Source organism: Mirounga angustirostris, unplaced genomic scaffold (assembly GCF_029215605.1).
Source record: "Mirounga angustirostris isolate CCGP_5_RB_7025 unplaced genomic scaffold, mMirAng1.0.hap1 SCAF_5, whole genome shotgun sequence".
Lineage (NCBI taxonomy): Eukaryota > Metazoa > Chordata > Mammalia > Carnivora > Phocidae > Mirounga > Mirounga angustirostris.
In genome coordinates, this window is record NW_026991713.1 from 159,763,873 (window position 1) to 159,784,215 (window position 20,343).

General features: G+C 45.5%; 1 protein-coding gene across 7 annotated transcripts in view; it reads right to left on the minus strand.

The window, feature by feature from the left end:
• Positions 1–20,343, minus strand: part of LOC135364283 (thyroid receptor-interacting protein 11-like) — a 50,626-nt gene that overhangs the window by 26,400 nt on the left and 3,883 nt on the right. Inside the window, exons 2-4 of one of the 7 annotated variants that reach the window (XM_064590255.1) lie at positions 9,190–9,340; positions 6,877–6,996; positions 916–1,071 (exon numbers count right to left, since the gene is read on the minus strand). The exons of 2 other annotated variants lie outside the window; for them this stretch is intronic. The gene's annotated coding sequence lies outside the window, so the exon portion shown is untranslated. The remainder of the gene's footprint in view (positions 1–915; positions 1,072–6,876; positions 6,997–9,189; positions 9,341–20,343) is intronic. 4 more of the 7 variants (XM_064590258.1, XM_064590257.1, XM_064590256.1 and 1 more) reach the window with 4 other exon arrangements.

Genomic DNA, 20,343 nt, shown 5'->3' on the forward strand with positions numbered 1-20,343 from the left:
CATTACTGAAGACACCATCTTTCACATATCAGATTAACCACGATGAAAAGGTTTCTAATACACCGTGCTGGTGAGGATGTTGGGAAATGAGCACTTCCATTCGCCACTGGAGAGAATGAACACTGGAACTCCCTCTTTTGAAGAGTGAATCCCTAAAAGCTCATCTACCTCAAAAGGCCAACAGAGGCACGTCTGGTACTCCATTACAAATGTCGGCAGACTCAGCCATCCGTCTTGGTGCTCGCACACATGGCCCGTCACCGTCCCCACGGCAGCCATTTCTTCCCTTTCTTTACTCGTGCGCCTACCTCCTTCCCCAAGACCCTAGACAGCACAGAACCTCACCTCATCCCTCACCTAGAAAACCTGCCACCACTTATTCCCTCAGCAAACCCACGGGTGAGAGCCAGTCAGAGAACTCTGCTCGACCGGAAGTTCTGTGTCCATAGGAAAGGAGATCCAGGATCGTTCCGGAAAACTCACGAACGACTACCTAAGTATTTCCCCCGGCTCTGGATTAGGAACCGGTCCTTCCACACCCTTTAAGCAAGTCCTAGTGGGAAAACCAGGAACAAAGAAACACAACAGCCACAACCTAGAAAATGTTATAGTAGCCTTCACTTTCTGGTCTACACTATAACCTGGAAAATGCTATGGTAGCCTAAACTCTCCCCGGTCTACACTACAAGGAACCAAACTTTCAGTGTTCTAAACCAGGGAGCTGAAGCCCAGATTACCACTGAAGGGCTTCTGACAACCGTTGAGGGAACCAGCCTTAGGACAAGGAGAAGTACTGGAAGGACACTGCATCCCTAAAACCATGCGAAGCCCCTGTGGGCCTATAGCCTGCTCTGCCCCTCATCGGATAATGTGAATTAATAAATGCCCCTCATGTGAATTAATAAATGTCTTTACCATTTCAACCAAATGGAGGGGCAGCTGGGTGGCTCAGTCAGTTGAACGGCCAACTCTTGGTTTAGGCTCAGCTCAATTGTGTCCATATCAATTAGATCTATGGCAGAGAGTACATCCTCCGGTTCTTTCTTTTGTTGTGAATTCCTCCTTCTATTCCTTTTGCCCAGAGAAGAATGGAGGAACAAGAGAGCAACATAAAAAATATCAACCACGACGCAAGCAAATACACACTAGTCAAATCCGAAGAGGTCAGAAACCAAAAAAGAGAAGAAAAAAGAAATGTGGGGGGTGGCTGGGGGGTGGGAGAAGAGAGAATATTATCTCCCAGGTGGTCAAACCTCCATGAAATCCTGGGTGTATTTTGGCCTGTTTGTTAAAAGACACTAAATCCCAGAAGTGTAAAATCACCAAGGTTACATATATACAGACATAAAATTGAATGTAGCAGAAGGAAGCAAAACTGAAGACTATCTCTAAAAAATGGAAATGTAGAAAATGACAATCAAAAACGACTTAAAATGAAAGAGTTGATAAAATAAGAAACTAGTTGGGAAGAAAAAAAGAAAAGGAAAATTTTAAACTGCAAGATAAACGAATCATGAAATAACCTTTGAATTCAATTTACTGTTTTCCCCTAGTGCTGGAGTTTTGCACTCCTGTGGGCTCCTAAACTTCTTCCCCTGTTCTTCCAGCTGCTTTGCTCGGGGAGTGGCCTGCTGTGCTGACCCTCAGGTGTCTTGGCCTGGGGGGAGTTGTACCGCCCCTTGCAGGGGGGGGGGGGCGGGCTCAGTGTAAACTGCTTGTAGTTGCTCTATGTGATTCTATTCCCCGAAGGCTCTCTGGGCCACTTGAGAGGATGAAAAGAAAAATGGCCACGCCCCGATTTCCAGGCCCGGAGCGAAAAGATCGAGGTCCCCTCTCTTCAGTAAACTGTCAGGGATAAGCGGTCTTCAGTTTTGTGTGTGCCAAAGTCTGCAGGCTCCTGTGGTGAGGGCCTGCACCGATCCTCCTGGGAGAAGGCAGAGGGGCGCCGCCTTGTCTGCCCTGTGCAGGACCCGCATACAATAGCTGTCACCCAGATGAGCCGTGGTTCGTGGTTTATGGCAAACTGAGTTGAGAACCCCCCCTGCTCCCTGACCCTAACCAGTTTCCCCACTCCAGTGCCTGGGAACTCTGCCGGCTCAAGCACCCCTGTTCTTCCTGTGACCCCAGGGATCCTGAGGTCACACTGTCCCACCTTGGATGCTGCCCCACCTTGCCACCAGAGCACCTTTCAGGCAGGGCTATCTCTTAGCGGAGAAGATTTCTAAAGGTTCTGATTTTGCGCTCTGGGGCTGTATCACTTGCCTGTGGCCGGCTTACACAGGCTCCCTCTCCCCGCAGAGGATCTTCCCATATATCCCCGCAGATTCACTTCTCCGCACCTCTTACTTTGCAAAAAGTGGTCACTTGTCTATTAGTAGAATTCCAGCAATTCCTTCCTTACATCTCAGGTTGAATTCAGAGGTGTCCAGGATGATTTGATAGTTATCTAGCTACATTCAAGGGACCAGATGAAACGAGCTCCCCTACCGTGCCACCATCTTGCCTCCCTCCTTCGATCTCTTCCTTTTGTTTTGAAAGATTTATTTATTTTAGAGAGTGAGCGGGGGAAGGGGCAGAGGGAAAGAAAAATCCTGAAGCAAGCAGACTCCCCGCTGAGGAGTTACTGCAGGCCCTGAGGAGAAAGAGAGAGAGAGAAAGAGGGACAGAAGGTATATATGAACAAATCATAGCTGAGAACTTTCCTAATCTGGGGAAGGATACAGGCATACAAGTTCAAGAGGTAGAGAGAACCCGTTTCCAAATCAATAAAAATATATCAGCACCCTGACATACAGTAGCGAAGCTTGCAAATTTCAGAAATAAAGAGAAAATCCGGAAAGCATCTCAAGACAAGAGGTTCCTAACCTAGACGGGTAGGAACATTAGGCTGGCAGCAGACCTATCCACAGAGATCTGGGAGGCCAGAAAGGGCTGACATCATCTATTCAGGGTACTAAATGAGAAAAACATACAGCCAAGAATACTTTCTCCAGCAAGGCTGTCATTCAGAATGGAAGGAGAGCTAAAGGGCTTCCTGGACAAATAGAAACTGAAAGACTATGGGACCACTAAACGAGCCCTGCAAGAAATACTAAAGGGGGGGACGCTTGGGTGGCTCAGTCGGCTAAGCATCTGCCTTCAGATCAGGTCATGATCCCAGGGTCCTGGGATCGAGCCCCGCACTGGGCTCCCTGCTCCGCGGGAAGCCTGCTTCTTCCTCTCCTACTCCCCCTGCTTGTGTTCCCTCTCTCGCTGTGTCTCTCTCTGTCAAATAAATAAAATCTTAAAAAAAAAAAAAAGAAAGAAAGAAATACTAAAAGGGATCCTCTATGCCAAGAGAGAGCCCAAAAGTAACACTGGACCAGAAAGAAAAAGATCTACAGAAACAGGGACTATACAGGTAATACAACGGTACTAAACTCATCTCTCTCAATAGTTACTCGGAATCTAAATGGGCTAAATGCTCCAATCAAAAGACACAGGGTAGGGGCGCCTGGGGGGCTCAGATGGTTAAGCGTCTGGCTTCGGCTCAGGTCATGATCCCAGGGTCCTGGGATCGAGCCCCGCATCGGGCTCCTGGCTCAGCGGGGAGCCTGCTTCTCCCCCTCTCCCTCTGCCTCTCTCCCTGCTCATGCTCTCTCTCGCTCTCTCTCTCTCTCCCTGTATCTCTGTGTCTCAAATGAATAAATAAAATCTTCAAAAAAAAAGTCATCATTTAAAAAAAAAAAAAAGACACAGGGTATCCGACTGCATAAAAAAGCAAGACCCATCCATATGCTATCTACAAGAGACTCATTGTAGAACTAAAGACACCTCCAGATCGAAAGTGAGGGGGTAGAGATCCATTGATCACGCGAATGGACCTCAAAAGAAAGCTGGGGTAGCAATCCTCCTATCAGACAAATTAGATTTTAAACCAAAGACTGTATTAGGGGATGAAGAAGGATGCTATATCATACTTCAAGGGCCTACCCAACGAGAAGATCTAACAATTATAAATATATATGCTCCTAACTTGAGCAGCCAATTACATAAACCAATTAAGAACCAAATGAAGGAAACACGACGAGAATCATACAATAACTGTAGGGGACTTCAACACCCCACTCCCAGCAATGCACAGATCATCTAAGCAGATGATCAACAAGGAAACAAGGGCTCTGAATGACACACTGGACCAGATGGACTTCACAGGTACATCACAGCATGCCATCCTAAAGCAACAGAATACACATTCTTCTACAGGGCACATGGAACATTCTCCAGAAGAGATCCCATACCGGGGCACAAATCAGGTCTCAACCGATACCAAAAGATTGGGATTATTCCCTGCCTCTTTTCAGACCACTATGCTTTGAAACAGGAACTCAGTCACAACAGGAAATAGGGAAGGAACTCAAACACTCGGAGGCTAAAGAGCATCCTACGAAAGAATGAATGCATCAACCAGGAAATCAAAGAAGAATTAAAGATTTCATGGAAATGAATGAAACTGAAAACACAGCCGTTCAAAACCTTTGGGATCCAGCAAAGGCGGTCCTAAGAGGAAAGTACATAGCAATACAAGCTTTCCTCAAAAAATCAGAAAGTCTCCAATACACAAGCTAACCTTACGCCCAAAGGAGCCGGAGAATGAACAGCAACTAAAGCCGAAACCAAGCAGGAGAAGAGAAATTATAGAGATTAGAGCAGAAAACAATGAAATAGAAACCAGAAGAACAGTAGAACAATCAATGAAACCAGGAGCCGGTTCTTTGAAATTATTAATAAGCTTGATGAACCTCAAGCCACACTTATCCAAAAGAAAGGGGAAAGGACCCAAAATAATAATGTCATGAATGAAAGAGGAGAGATCACAACCAACACCAAAGAAACACAAACCATCTTAAGAACACACACAGCAACTATAGGACAACAAATGAGGTCATCTGAAAGAAATGGATGCGTTCCTGGAAACTTGTAAGCCACCAAAACTGAATCAGGAAGAAATACAAAACCTGAACAGACCCATAACCAGCAAGGAAACTGAAGCAGTGATCAAAAAATCTACCAACACACAAGAGTCCAGGGCCACATGGCTTCCCAGGGGCATTCCACCAAACATTCAAAGAAAAACTAATACCTATTCTTCTGAGGCTGTTTCAAAAAACAGAAATGGAAGGAAAACTTCCAAACTTGTTCTCTAAGGCCAGCATGACCTTGATCCCAAAAACAGACAAAGACCCCATGGATGCAAAAATTCTCAGCACAATACTAGCGCATAGGATCCAACAGCACATTAAAAGGAGTATTCACCGTGACGAAGTGGGATTTATTCCTGGGCTCTAAGGGTGGTTCCACATTCGCAAATCAAATCAATGTGATACTTCACATTAATAAAAGAAAGGTCAAGATCCGTATGATCCTCTCAACGGATGCAGAAAAAGCACCGGACAAAATGCAGCATCCTTTCTTGATTAAAACTCTCCACAGTATAGGGGTAGAGGGGATATACCTCAATAACATAAAACCCATCTATGAAAAGCCCACAGCGAATATCATTCTCAATGGGGAAACACGGGGACCTTTTCCTCTAAGGTCAGGAACATGACAGGGAGGCCCACTCTCACCGCAGTTCTTCAACTAGAGAAGTCCTAGCCTCAGCAATCAGAAAACAACAAAAAAGAAATCAAAGGCATCCGACTGAGCAAAGAAGTCAAACTCTCACTCTTTGCAGATGACATGATACTTTATGTGGAAAACCCAAAACACCACCCCAAAATTGCTAGAACTCATACAAGAATTCAGCAGGATATAAAATCAATGCACAGAAATGAGTTGCATTTCCATACACTAACAATGAGACAGAAGAACGAGAAATGAAGGAATCGATCCCATTTACAAATGCACTGAAACCCATAAGATACCTAAGAATAAACCTAACCAAAGACGTAAAGGATCTGTACTCCAAAAACTACACAACACTTAGCAAAGAAATTGAGGAAGACACAAAGAAATGAAACAACGTTCCATGCTCATGGATTGGAAAAACACTGTTAAAATGTCTACACAGAGTAATCGAACCATTCGATGAGATCCCCATCAAAATACCATCAACTTTTTTCACAGACTGTAACAAATCATCCTAAAATGTGTATGGAACCAGAGAAGACCCCGAATGGCCAGAGGAATGTTGATAACGAAAACCAAAGCTAGTGGCATCACAATGCCAGACTTCAAGCTAGAGTACAAAGCTGTAATCATCAAGACAGTATGGTTCTGGCACAAAAACAGACACATGGATCAACGGAACAGAAGACAGAACCCAGAAATGGACCCTCAACTCTATGGTCAACTAATCTTCGACAAAGCAGGAAAGAATATCCAGTGGAAAAAGGACAGTCTCTTCAATAAATGGTACTGGGAAAACTGGACAGCCACATGTAGAAGAATAAAACGGGACCATTTTTTGGCACCATACACAAAGATAAACTCAAGATGGATGGAAGACCTTACTGTGAGACAGGAATCCATCAAAATCCTAGAGGAGAACACAGGCAGGAAGTTCTTCGACCTCAACCGCAGCGACTACTTGCTACATACATCTACAAAGGCGAGGGAGCAAAAGCAAAAATGAACTATTGCAACTTCATCAAGAGAAAAAGCTTCTGCACAGCAAAGGAAAAGGTCCGCAAAACTAAAAGGCAACCTACGGAATGGGAGAAGATATTTGCAAATGTCTTATCAGATGAATGGATAAAGAAGATGTGGTATATATATATATGTGTGTGTGTGTATGTGTGTGTATATATATACACATATATATATGTGTGTATATATATACACACATACACACAATGGACTATTACCCAGCCAACAGACAAGATGAATACTTACCATTTACATGCACACGGATGGAACTGGAGGGTATTATGCTGAGCGAAATAAGTCAATCCGAGAAAGTCAAATATCAAATGGTTTCACTCATATGTGCAATATAAGAAACAGGGCAGAGGACTGTAGGGGAAGGGAAGGAAAACAGAATGGGAAGTCATCAGCGATGGAGAAAAACCGTAAGAGACTCTTAACTCTAGCAAACAAACGGGAGGGTTGCTGGAGGGGTGGTGGGTGGGGGGATGGAGTAATTCGGTGATGGGCACTAAGGAGGGCATGTGATGTGATGAGCACTGGGTGTTATATGAAACTGACAAACTACTGAACACGACATCTGAATCTAATGATGTACTGTAAGTTGGCTAATTGAATTTACATTAAAAAAAGTAATAAATAAACCAAATGGAGTTGGTCTTCTGTTACACCCTGAAATGTCCTAAGTGGTATTCTGAGCGCATCAGTTCATTTCCATTTGCTTGATGAGTAAGCTGAAAGGGGTAGGGGGTGTGGGGGGGGAGGGGAGGGGGTGTGTGTGTGGGGGGGTGTGCACGCTCGTGTGTGTGTGTGTATGTGTATGTGATGTCACCCAGCTGGGTTCTGAGCTCCCAGAAGCAGACAGATAATATATCTTCTCTTCATATCCACTGACAAGGCTTACCGCTGCCTGGACTACAGTAGGTGCTAATCCTGTACAAACACGCCCCCCGCCATCTCCCACGTCCATATTCCCACATCCACAGACACCCATAAGGAAGCACATACCTACTGCTGCTCAAGGCAGCAGCTCAACACAGAAACACACCAAGTACTCACTAAGGGACACAACTTGCTACAGCCCAGACTGTCAAGGAAAACTGACCCACAGAGTTTTACAAGGCTGAACAGGCTGCGTTGTCTAAAACAGTGCTTTTCAAACAGTGGATTGTGACCCATCCGTGTCATAAAATCAGTGTAATAGTTTGCAAATCCCCGTCTTAGAAAATGCAGTCAGCTAGAGTAAACTAGAAAAAATCAGTATGCGTTACATACTGTACGAGTTAAAGACTGTTTCTGTGAAGTTGTTGAAGTGTGTGTTTGGGGTATAAGTGCCATGAAAAATCTGTTCTCTACACAAACAAAAAAAATAGACCCTTAAACACCGAGAGCAAACTGATGGTTGCCAGACGGAAAGGGGGGGGGCGAAATTGGTCAAAGAAATTCAGAGTTACAAGCTTCCACTTATATAAATAACTCACAAAGATGAAAAGTACAACATCCGGAATATAGTCCAATAATATTGTCATAACAACTGTACCGTGACAGATGGTGACTATACTTAATCGTGGTGAGTGCTGAGTAATGAGCAAACTTGTCGAATCACGATGCTGCACACCTGAAACTGACATAACATTGTACAGATCAACGATACTTCCATAATGAAAAGAGAAAAAACTGTGTTCTCACTGTGGGTGGTTGGATGAGCACTGTCCTCACAGCCTTCATCTGGTGCCATCCAGTGGTAAAAGCCCTATCTGCAGTCGAGAAAGAACCACAGACCCGGGAGAAGAGTCCGCAAACATGGATGTCTGGTTGGAAGGGGCCTTCCAAATGACCTGGTCGACCCTGACATGCAGGGCAAGCACCCTTCAACAACACCGAGCTACTGCCTGAGCACGCCCCACCACGGAGGCACTCGCTCCCCCGCTGAGCAGCTCTACCTGCTGAAAAGCTGACCAAGCCGCCTTCCTCTAGGAGCTCCTCCCTGTCCTTCCTACTGCCCTCTCCTGGATGACAAGGAGCAGCTTCTGTGCTCGCCCTCAGTTTAACACTCTTGATCCAGTCAAGCAATACTTGTTGAGTGTCTGCTAAGTGCCAGGCACTGGGGATACAGTGGGGAACCCGGGAAGACACAGCGACAGAGACACAGAGAAGTCAGAGCTTATGCCAGATGAAGGACAACAGCATGGGGGCAGGAAGCGCCTCGGAATGTTCCAGTAGCAGAAGGTATACAGGGAGGTTGAAGAACAGCAGAGAAACAGGTGAAAGCTCAGAGATTTCTGGGCTGTATGTGTTTTCATTTCTCTCTGTTTTATAATTTTTCTAAACTAACCATAGGCCATATTTCATTCTAAGACACCATCAATTGTAAGACTGAAAAAAGAAAAAAGAAACACTGCCAGTTAGTCCATGTCTTTCTTATTGCTTACAATTCTCATTTCATGTTTATGAAAAAGCCCTTTTAGACTTTTGGGACAGAACAAAAGGGAAAGGATGAGTGACATGAGTTGGTCAAGTCTTCCCTTTCAGGAGATCTGTGAGTTGCCACACAACACTGACCTTCGAGCCGCCAAGGGCACTGGCGAGGCTGAGTTTCTGAAGAGATCGCCATCACCGGCTCTGAGATTGCTTTCCAAGCTCCCGACCCTCCAGGTGTAGGCTGTGTTCCTCTGTCTTTCTTGATCTCGTCAGAAGGTCTCAACGGATGGTTCTGGAATAGCAATCGGGATTTGCGCTCCTTCTTCAAATGGCCCTTAAATGGTACGTGGACCGAAGCAGCCAGGGGCTGCAGGTGCAGCGGTCCAGCCACGCCACGAGGAAGACCGAGCACGTCCACGTGCACAGATAATGACAACTCCAACATGGTGCACAGTGACTGCAGGACACATCAAGAGTGAATCTGGGCGCCTGGGTGGCGCAGTCTGTTGGGCAACCGAGTCCTGGCTGAGGCTCAGGTTGTGATCTCAGAGTCTTGACATGGAGCCCCACGTCTGGCTCCGCACTGGGCGTGCAGCCTGCTTGGGATCTTTCTCTCTCCCCTCCCCTCCCCTCCCTACCACCGTTCACATGTGTTCTCGCTCTCAAAAAGTTAAACAAATAAATAGATAAAATAAAACCCAAAGAATGAAAGATCTCTTTATTTATTTTTTCTTTATTGTGCTATGCTGGTCACCATACAGTACATCGGTTAGTTTTTCATGTAGTTGTTCCATGATTCATTGTTTGCGTATAACACCCAGGGCTCCATGCAATACGTGCCCTCCTTAATACCCATCACCGGGCTAACGCATCGCCCCACATCCCTCCCCTCTAACACCCTCTGTTTGCTTCTCAGAGTCCATAGTCTCTCATGGTTAGTCTCCCCCTCCGATCTCGCCCCCTTCATTTTTCCCTTCCTTCTCCTAAAGTCGTCCACGCAATTCCTTATGTTCCACAAGTAAGTAAAACCATATGATAAGTGACTTTCTCTGCTTGACTTAAGATGTCATATTTAGGGGCGCCTGGGTGGCTTAGTCGTTAAGTGTCTGCCTTCGACTCAGGTCATGATCCCAGGGTCCTGGGATCGAGGCCCGCGTCGGGCTCCCCGCTCAGCGGGAAGCCTGCTTCTCCCTCTCCCACTCCCCCTGCTTGTGTTCCCGCTCTCACTGTCTCTGTCAAAATAAAGAAATAAAATCTTTAAAGAAGGAAAAAAAAGATCCCATATTTAGAAAGACCTTTTCTCAGGGTTTATTCAATCCAGTGTTCCCTGCAATTTTCACTTCTTTTTAGTACCCAGGTCTGACGTGCTACCTAATATTTTCTTCTAACACACCCTGTAATAAATACCTATTAAAATGTAAAACTTCTATCTGGGTGCCACCTCAAGTCATCTCCCATTCCTCCCGTGGGAAACACTGATCTGCTGCAGCCACCAGTTCATTCAAGAAGCACTGACTGACTTGGCCCCTTCGGCAGGAGCGTCCCCTGCAACGGTGGGAACTTGCTAGGAAAGGTGTGACATGCCCTCCACCGGAGGGAATGGGAAGGGGCCCTCCCCGCTCTTCCAGCCAGTGAGGGTCCAGGCTGGGGCTGCTTCATTTCACTTCTCATCAACACTCATGAGTGCTGGCTACAATGCCAGGCATTATTCCACACGCTGGACAAACAGGAACACGTACAGCCCTCAGAAGCACCCTCTGTGGAAGGCACCGCTTACAGACAGAGGTCGAGGTTGTTTCCTCAAGCTGTGCAACCTCGGAGGAAACTTAATTCCATTGCTTTGCAAACCTACTTACCCACTTGGACTTCCATCCCTCCCCCAACACTTCAGTTGCTGATATGGTGTCGGTGTGTATGTGTGTCTGCTTCTGTAGGGATACACAGTGCATGTAGATAGATAGATAGATAGATAGATAGATAGATAGATAGATAGATAGATAGATATGCGGTGCCCTGTATGTACATATATATGTACCTACAATGTATATATCTGCAATTGCAAGACTCAATCCAATACTCTCAGCATCGGTTTTCAAGTTGGGAATTTTAACTGCATGCTGCATACGGGCCTTGAAGATATGCTCTACCTCTCATTTTTAATTTTATTGTTGTTCTTTTACGTCCTCTAGTCTCAGTTTTGGGTTCCTATTTCCTGTTGCGTTTATTCTTGCTTATAAATGGAAGGCAGGAAGCAAAGTCTTACGCGCAACAGACTTTGTACCTACACAGACTTTGAGTTTGTTTCCCTTCTTGTGAGCGCTGTTGCTTTCCTCAGCAGATCCGCAAGGCCTTAAGTGTTTAATCACCTAAGAAAAACAAAACAAAAACAAAAGACAAAAAAACACGAAAAACAGGGGTGCCTAGGCGGCTCAGGCGTTTAAGTGTCTGACGCTTGATTCGGCTCAGGTCATGACCTCAGGTTCCTGAGATCGAACCCCGTGTTCAGGCTCCACGCTCAGTGCAGATTCTGCTTGTCCCTCTCCCCCTGCCCCCCTCCACTCTGTCTCGCTCTCTCAAATAAATAAATAAATAAATAAATAAATAAATAAATAAATAAATAAAATCTTAAAACAAAAAAACAAAAAACAACACTGGGCCTCAATTGACTAAGACTCACAGGCTATCATTTCCTCCCAAAGGAAGCTACTGCTATTGCTTTCTGGCTTCATCGAATTGCCAGTTACTTCACAAGGATCAATAGGATCTAAAATCTACTGTCTCTACTGCAAGGAGTCCCTGAACACTGGGCAAGACATGAACGGAAAAGGAACCAACATTGACCAGAGGGTGAATAAGGAGGAGAAGCCAATCAGAAATTTCCCACGGTACAATGTCTCATATCTGACTTAAACAAAAAAGAAAAAAGAAAAAAACAGTTAATAAAGAATACACTAATAAGATACCATGGATCTGAATAATGCTAAAGTACTTTTGGAAAAAATAAAACATTTAAGAACACGTATTCTGAATATTTTCTCCCAGTCTGTCTTGCCTCTTCGTTTTCTTAGTGTATCTATTTTTCCTTTCTAATTAGAACTTTTTGTGTTCTGCATACAAAACATTTGTCTACCTCAAGGTTGTCAAGACATTTTCCCATGTTTTCATACAAAAGTTTTACGGTTCTAGCTTTTTCCTTTTTTAAGATTTATTTATTTGAGAGAGAGCGCGCCCAGGGGGGAGCAGGAGAGGGAAAGAATCTCAAGCTGACTCCTCGCTTAGCGTGGAGCCTGACACAGGGTTCACACGGAGCTCAATCTCATGACCCCGAGATCATGACCTCAGCCAAAATCAAGAGTCGGACTCAAGCGACTGAGCCACCCAGGCGCCGCTGGTTCTCGCTTTCATATTTAGGTTTATGATTCATCCCAAATTAATGTGTGTATGTCAGAATGAGGGAGGGGTCAAGGTCCGTTTTCTTTCCGCCTGAATGTCCAGGTCACACAGAATTATTCATTAAAAAGACTTCCCTTTCCACCACTGAACTGACTGGACACTCTGGGCAAAAATCAGTCGACAGTACTTGCGTTTGGTCTATTTTTTGGACTCTCTGCTCTGCTCATTGATCTCTCTTTGTGTCAAAGACTTGGATTACTGTGGCTTTGCTCTAAGTCTTAAAATTAAGCAAGAAGAAGCAGTGTAAGTTCATCAACTGTGTTCTTCTTTTGAAGACTTTTTTGGCCATTCCAGACCCTTTGCATTTCCATATACATTTTAGAATCAACTTGTTCATTTCTTCTAAAAAACATGGCTAGGATTTAACTGGGATTGCACTGTTTGCATGAATCAAGGCGTGGAGAACAGAAATCTCCAGGACATCAAATCTTCCCCGATGTATGAACAAAACAGAGCTCCCATTTATTTCAGTCTTCTTGAATTCCTCTCAACAAAGTTTTTTACTTTTCTGTGTAAAGGTGTTTCATGTCTTTCATGAGACTTATTCCCAGCCAGTTTGGGGTTGTTTTGGTTGTTGTTTTTGTTGTGTAAGTAGGCTCCACACCCAGCATGGAGCCCAGTGCAGGGCTTGAACTCACAACCCTGAGTTTAAGACCTGAGCTGAGATCAAAACACAGATGATTCATCAACTGGGCCAGCCAGTCACCCCAACCAGTTTACGTGCTTTGATGCTACTCTAAGTATTTAAAATTTTTATTTTCCTATACATGTATTTTTAAAATACATCTGTATGACAAAGAATTCCTATTCAGAATATATAATAAACTCCAATAAGTCAAAACCAAAAACAACATTAACAACAAAAACGGGCAGAAGACTTGAACGTTCGACAGGTCACAAAAGATGTCGGAATGCCCAAGAAACACACGAAAAGGTGCCTAAGATCATGCTTCACCAGGGAAATGCAATGTGAAACCATAATGAGATGCTATTTCACCCTCACTGACAACACAGAATGTTCACGAGGATGCTGAGCAACTGGAGTGTTACTGTATTGCTGGTGGGAAGTGTAAACTGATAAACCACTTTGGAAATTAGTCTAGCAGTTCAATATATCCCTTCGCTGTGACTAAGCAATTCCACTAAGCAATTTCAAGAGAAATTTAAGACTGCTCTAAGAATGTTTATTGTAGCCTATTCACAATGACCAAAAAATTGGATACAACAACATGCCTGATCATCAGATGAACAGATGAAAAAATTGTGGTATATGCACACTACATACAAAGGACCACACCATTTTACACTCACAAAGACTCTCTCCTTAAGCAAACGCTAGCCTGACTCCTCTGAGCCCTCTTCTCAAAGGGGCCTCAACCTTGGCTTATCATATGCAGACTCGCCCAAACACTAACATACTTCCTAACAACAGCTCAAGACCCCACCCCTAGGGTGACTCCAGTCACCCTTAGTCCCTACTGAGAAAACTCAAGGCATCCATGGTTTGTTCAGCCAACAATGAAAAGTCTGGCCTCTGTCTCCCAGTGAGTAAATGCAGGGGGTTTCACGTTTCCCACTTTTTGTAATCTTTTACTTCTCTGATTTAATTCACCTCTGGCATGACTCCCTCATCCTCTCTTTATAATGCCCTCGGTGGGGTGCCTGGGTGGCTCAGTTGTTCAGCCTCCGCCTTTGGCTCACGTCACGATCCCAGGGTCCTGGGATTGAGCCCCACATCGGGCTCCCTGCAGAGCAGGGAGCCTGCTTCTCCCTCCTCCCACTCCCCCTGCTTGTGTTCCCTCTCTAGCTGTCTCTCTCTCTGTGTCAAAAAATAAATAAAATCTTTAAAACATAAAATACCCTCTGTACAAATCAAGGTTGAGTTTCATTCAAGCTGGACTCTTTTCCTGACTACAATAGTCATTGCTGATTAAAATCTGTCCTTACCACTTAAAGTAGTAGGATCTGGCTTTGTGTATCTTGGATAAGTGCACACAACATGGATAAATCGCAAAGAACACACTGAGTGAAAGAAGACAAAACGATACATACTGCTTGATTCCATTTACACGACGTACAAGAAAAGGCAATTATACTCTATCATAGATCCTGAAATCAGAAAATGACCACTGGAGGTAAGGAGATTAACTAGAAAGACATACAAAGGAAACTTCTGGAGTTTCAGATACAGTTTTCGGGGATGGTGCACAGATATACAGTTGGCCCTTGATCAACCCAGGGGTTAGGGGCGCTGACCCCTGTGCAGTCCGAAATTGTCATTTAACTTTTACTCCCCAAAAACTTCCCTGCTAATTGCCTACTGACGACCAGAAGCGTTACTGATAACATAAACGGTTGATTAACATAGATTTTGTATGTTACATTTATTATACATTGTATTCCTTCAATAAAGTACACTAAAGAACATATTCAGAAAATCATACAGAAAATATGTTTACAGTACTGTATTCTATTTATCGAAAAATCTGCCTATAAGTGGACCCATGCAATTCCAACCCATGTTGTTCAAGAGTCAACTGTATACATTTCTTAATGCTCATCAAGCTGAACAATGAGACCTGAGCATTTTATTTTACAAATTATCTCCTTTTCTCCCCTGCCGTCCCACCTCTGTCACTGAAGAATACCTGGGGAGATTCTTGTCTTTGTTTCTTTTTTTAAATAGGCAACACACCCAGCACGGAGCCCAATGTGGAGCTTGAACTCACAACCCTGAGATCGAGACCTGAGCTGAGATCAACAGTCAGATGTTCAACCTGACTGAACCACCCAGGCACCCCTACCTGGGGAAATTCTAAAGGAAAGAAAAAAAGATGAGAGATGGAGCTGACCCACCAAGTTCCCCTTTCTTTCTTTCTTTTTTTTTTTTTTTTAAAGATTTTATTTATTTACTTGACAGAGAGAGAGAGACAGCTAGAGAGGGAACACAGCAGGGGCAGTGGGAGAGGGAGAAGCAGGCTTCCCGCTGAGCAGGGAGCCCGATGCGGGGCTCGATCCCAGGACCCTGGGATCACGACCTGAGCCGAAAGCAGAGGCTTAACAACAGAGCCACCCAGGTGCCCCAATCCGAGTTCCCCTTTCAATATCCACTTACGCCTGCTTCCTTACGAAGAGGGCCCCAATTTTGTTCGAGGTATTAATCTGCCCTGTGAGAAATTCTCCCCCCCGCCACGTCCCTGCAGCTAGGGGTAGGGCCACATGACGACTTCCAGCCAATGACACGTATGTTGAAGTCTACATGGCAGGACTACCTAAAAAGCTATTGCTTTCACAGGCTTAGACACATGTTTTTTGTCAGGGTCCCTTTCTTTTCTTCCTTCCTGGAGTACAGCTGCTCAAATGAACTAAGAAAAGGGTGCTATTCAGCGGTACAAACCTATTCTTACTCTAGAAGCAAGCTATAGGCGCTCTCAATCAATTCACAACTAAGTTATATCGCAAGGCAAAATGTTCAGGCATCAAAAGGAAAAAAGCAATTCCAACTGGAAGTGAAGAACGATATACCCATGTCTGTGTCAAAGTATATATAAAAATTTAGCATTTAAGGGCTCTTTCAAATCCATGGGGGATACAGACCATCACTAGATGGTGTAGGGACAAAAGTGCTACCTTGTAACATACAAAATAATAAAGACAGATGAATGGTCTAAGCAACAGAAGCCCAAACCCTAAAAGTGCTAAAAGAAAATGCAGCGATTGAAAATGGTCTTTTGAAGCACTATCCAAAGCCACAAGCTATAAAGTTAGACTATGAGATTGGGCACCACAGAGATTCAGAATGAAATGTATCCTGAAATGTATGGTACAAGCGAAACCGAAAGACAATCGTTTGGGAGAAAATACTGCAACGAGTACAGAGGCAAAGGACTACTATCCGACCTATAAAAAGTTCCTACAAATCAATAAGAAAAATATAAATACCCAAACAAAAAGACAACAACCCAGCAGGAAAATGATAACGAGCGAGGATTCATGTAAAAAAGTATCCGTGAAAAAAGTATCAGTGATAGGGACCAACTAAAATTGCTCAGTATTACAGGTGATTATAAAAATATAAATGTAAGGGGCACTTGGCTGGCTCAATCGGTTAAGCATCTGACTCTTGATCTTGGCTCAGATCATGGTCTTAGGGTTGTGGGATCCAGCCCCATTCAGGCTCTGCACTCAGTGGGCAATCGGCTTGAGATTCTCTCTCTCCCTCTCCGTCTGCCCTTCCCCCGTGTTCGCTCTCAAATAAATCTTTAGAAATATGTTTGTATGTGTATAAATACATAGAGCTACATCTATAAATTCAAATATATATAAAATAAATACATATTTAAATTTAAATATAAAACATACATTTATAGATAGAGAGAGAGAGAGAGAGATAAAAATTGAAACAGGCATTATTTTTCCCCTGCCACTTGACAAGAAATTTAAAAGACTGAGAAATATTCTGTCATTACCATCTCATTTACCATGGGTGAGAACCAAAAATGACATAACCACTCCTGAGGATCATTTTGCAGAAGTTTTTACCCTGAAATCTATCTCGAGGGAAAACTCAAACACACATGCAAAGATGTTCATCACAGCCCTATCTTAATAGCAAAATCATAGCCACCCAAATAACAAACAGAATCGTCACGTAAAGTACAACCCCACTGTGGAAAAACATTCAGACATTAAAAAACTGTAGGCATGAAAACCTGTAGGCACACTATATTCAAATGAGGCTGAGTGGGGGATATGTATTCACTTTTGTCATTTAAAAAGTTAACCCTGAAGGGGCACCTTGCTGGCTCAGTTGGAAGAGCATGTGACTCTTGATCTGGGTGTTATGAGCTCTAGCCCCAAGTTAGGTACAGAGAGATCCCTTAAAAATAAAACCTAAAAAAAAATTAACCATAAAAGAAAAATAATTCGTATTCTAGATCTGAGACCACTGTTTTTCACAGATCTTTTCAAAAATTAATTTGTTCCCTTTTGGAAAAAATGGGGGGGAGGCAGCGCAAATCCAGTAAAGCCATTATTTATTTGACTTTCTTGATGGGCAAATTTGGCAGCTAATTTATCCTTACCAGAATATTCTCATCCGCAAGTGACATGTCTTCTCTGGGGAGGAAAAGCAGCAGCCCCCACCTTCAGAATATTTCAGATCAAAATCCCAGCCCTGCACTCTGGACAGAGCCGGGAAGATGCCATCAGTGAGCTGCAAGGCCTAGGCCCTCCAGAAAATGCTGCCTCTCCCAAGAGGTGATCCTCTGACCCACTTGCACGACGAGGGCGACGTTTTTCGACGCGGCTGACATCAGAGAAACTTCTGCAATTCTCACAATACCATTTCCGTCTTACAGCCCCTGGCCTGGTTTCTAAAACACACAGACCACTCAAAACCAGGGAAACAGAACATGGGAATTGGGAGCCCTCATCAGGAAAGAGAACCATGAGCATCTCCATTCAGTTCCTCATCACTCGGCCGGCTCAGAAATACTTACTAGGGGTCTACAAGGCTCATGGCACTGAGACACACATGGTCCGTCTCGGCACCGCTATTCCCACGGGGCAGACAAACATTAAACGAGATGTCTGCGGAGCAACGGGACTGACTGCCCCAGAGGAGATGCACAGAGAACAGATAAGGGGCTGGACCTTGTCGAGGGTGTCAGGGGCCTCCGGAGGGAGCCGCATCTCACACGAGCCAGAAGGCTGGGCACCTTCTTGGACTCATCGGCCTCACCCACATCCCATCTGTCAGTACATCCCATCAGCTCTCCCTTCAACACGTACCCAGAATCTGGATCGATTCTCAGCACTTCCACCCCTACCATCCTGATCCAAGCCAGCAGCATCTCTGACTTGGAATATTCCAGGAGCCTACTAACTCATCGCCCTGCTTCCCCCCTCGCTGTTCTCAACAGAGAAGCTGAACTCATCCCATTAAAACCCAAGTCAGGTCACCTCATTCTTCAGTTCAAAATCCCCCAGTGGCCACCATCCCAGGTCCCTAACACCCTATCTGCTACTCTTCCCCTTCTCCCTCACTCTGGCCTTGTCATTCCTGGAACAAGTCAGGCCAGCTCCCTCCACGGAGGGCTTCCTACTCGCCCTTCTCTCTGCCTGGGACACTGTTCCCACAGACATGCACAGGGCCCACTCCCTCAACCTCCTGCAAGGCTTTCCCCACTCTTGTCCTCAGGGGGCCGTCCCTGGCCATCCCAGCTCAGAGGACAACCCCTTCCAACGCTCCTACAGCATCCAGGACCCCTGATGCGCCAGATTCCTTGCCTCTGTGTTTCCTGGCTGCTTCTCTCCCTGGAAGAAAGGCTCCCTAACAGCTCCACCGAGGTCTGTCTGGGTCACATCGGGAAGCGCACAAGAACCGAGCCTCTGGCAACTGAGAAGGCGTTCAATAAAGAATGTGCAGTGACTGCTGCAGTCATCTGAGGGAAGATGAGAGCTCGTGAGGCAAGGCGGGTGGGGGAAAGAGCATCTTGGGCAGAGGGAGCAGCCGAGCCGCCCCAAGGCCGGCGGGCACAGGGCACATTGGAAGGAATGACCGGATCGAGTACAGCAGGGAAGGCGAGCGGGAAGCAAGACTGGAGAAGAAGGACGGAGCAGCCGTGCACACACAGAAGGAACGTTTCGGTCTATCTCGAACGGCAACAAGAAGCCAGGAAACTAGGCAGTGACATGAACGAATGGGCCTTCCACAAACCTCTGGCTTCAGGGGGAGATAGGGATTTGGAGGCGGTAGAAGCGCCTGGAAGCTCAGTAAGCAGACTAGAACCATGGCGCAGACCACAAATGACCTTAACTCGGAATGAGAGGGCAAAAGCAGAGGTGGAGAAAAGGAGGTAGATTCCAGAGATATTTAGCAGATAAAATCACAGGTCTGGGAGAATGATCACACAAGGGGGTAAGGAAGTAAAAGCAGAGTTCCAAGAGGACTCCTCCCTTTTGCACGTGGGACCTGAAGGACACAGTGGCCCGATTCACGGAGTTGGGGTGGGGTGGGGGGGGGTGGCGAGGAGGAGAATACAGGAAGGGGATCTTGAGAAGTTTTGGAAAGAATGGATTTGCCATAATTCGGAGACATTGAAATACAGATTTCCAGTTGGCAGCGGGAGACCCAGGGAACCGTGAGAGGATCAGGAAAAGCAAAGTGAGTCGCCACACAGTACAGATTCTCACCTTGTGGCTGATGGGGAATCAAAGGGTTTCGAGGAACGCAGTAACAGGAGAAGATGTGGGATTCCAAGAAGATCACCCTGGCCAGAGCAGGAGCACGTGGATGGGAGAGGGAGCTGGATGAGAAGCAGGCAGAACAAGAGGGACCTGCTGCAACAGAGCAGGTAGGAGAAGGGACCGGAGCCAGGGCTGTGGCCACAGGGAAGGAAAGGGGAACAGACCTGCTCTTTGTCAGCAGTGCATCTCCCACGAGGCTCCTGGGGACCGTCCGAAAACCCGGAGCACGTCAGCTCCCCCACTTGACCCCTTGGTCCTCGCACGAGTCATTCTCTGACAACCTCCCCAGAATTCTCTCTTGCTCCCCGCTCCCTGGCCCAATGTCAGGTGCCGATGACACAGCCCTGGGCTTCCACGGCCAGGCTAGTTTCTTCTGCCCTGCAAACACCTATTTGTCTTTTGAAGGCTTCCCCCCTCCACTGGCAAAGAAGCAAGAGCAGTGCTGACATCGAGGAGGCGGCCTGGCACCATGAGCCGGGCTGCACGGCTGGTCGCCGCGGGCCTGGCGCTCCAGGAGACGCCACGTGCTTCTCCGGTTGCACGCAAATGACCTCGCAGAACAGCAGCTTGAGGTGCCGTGGCCCCGGTGAT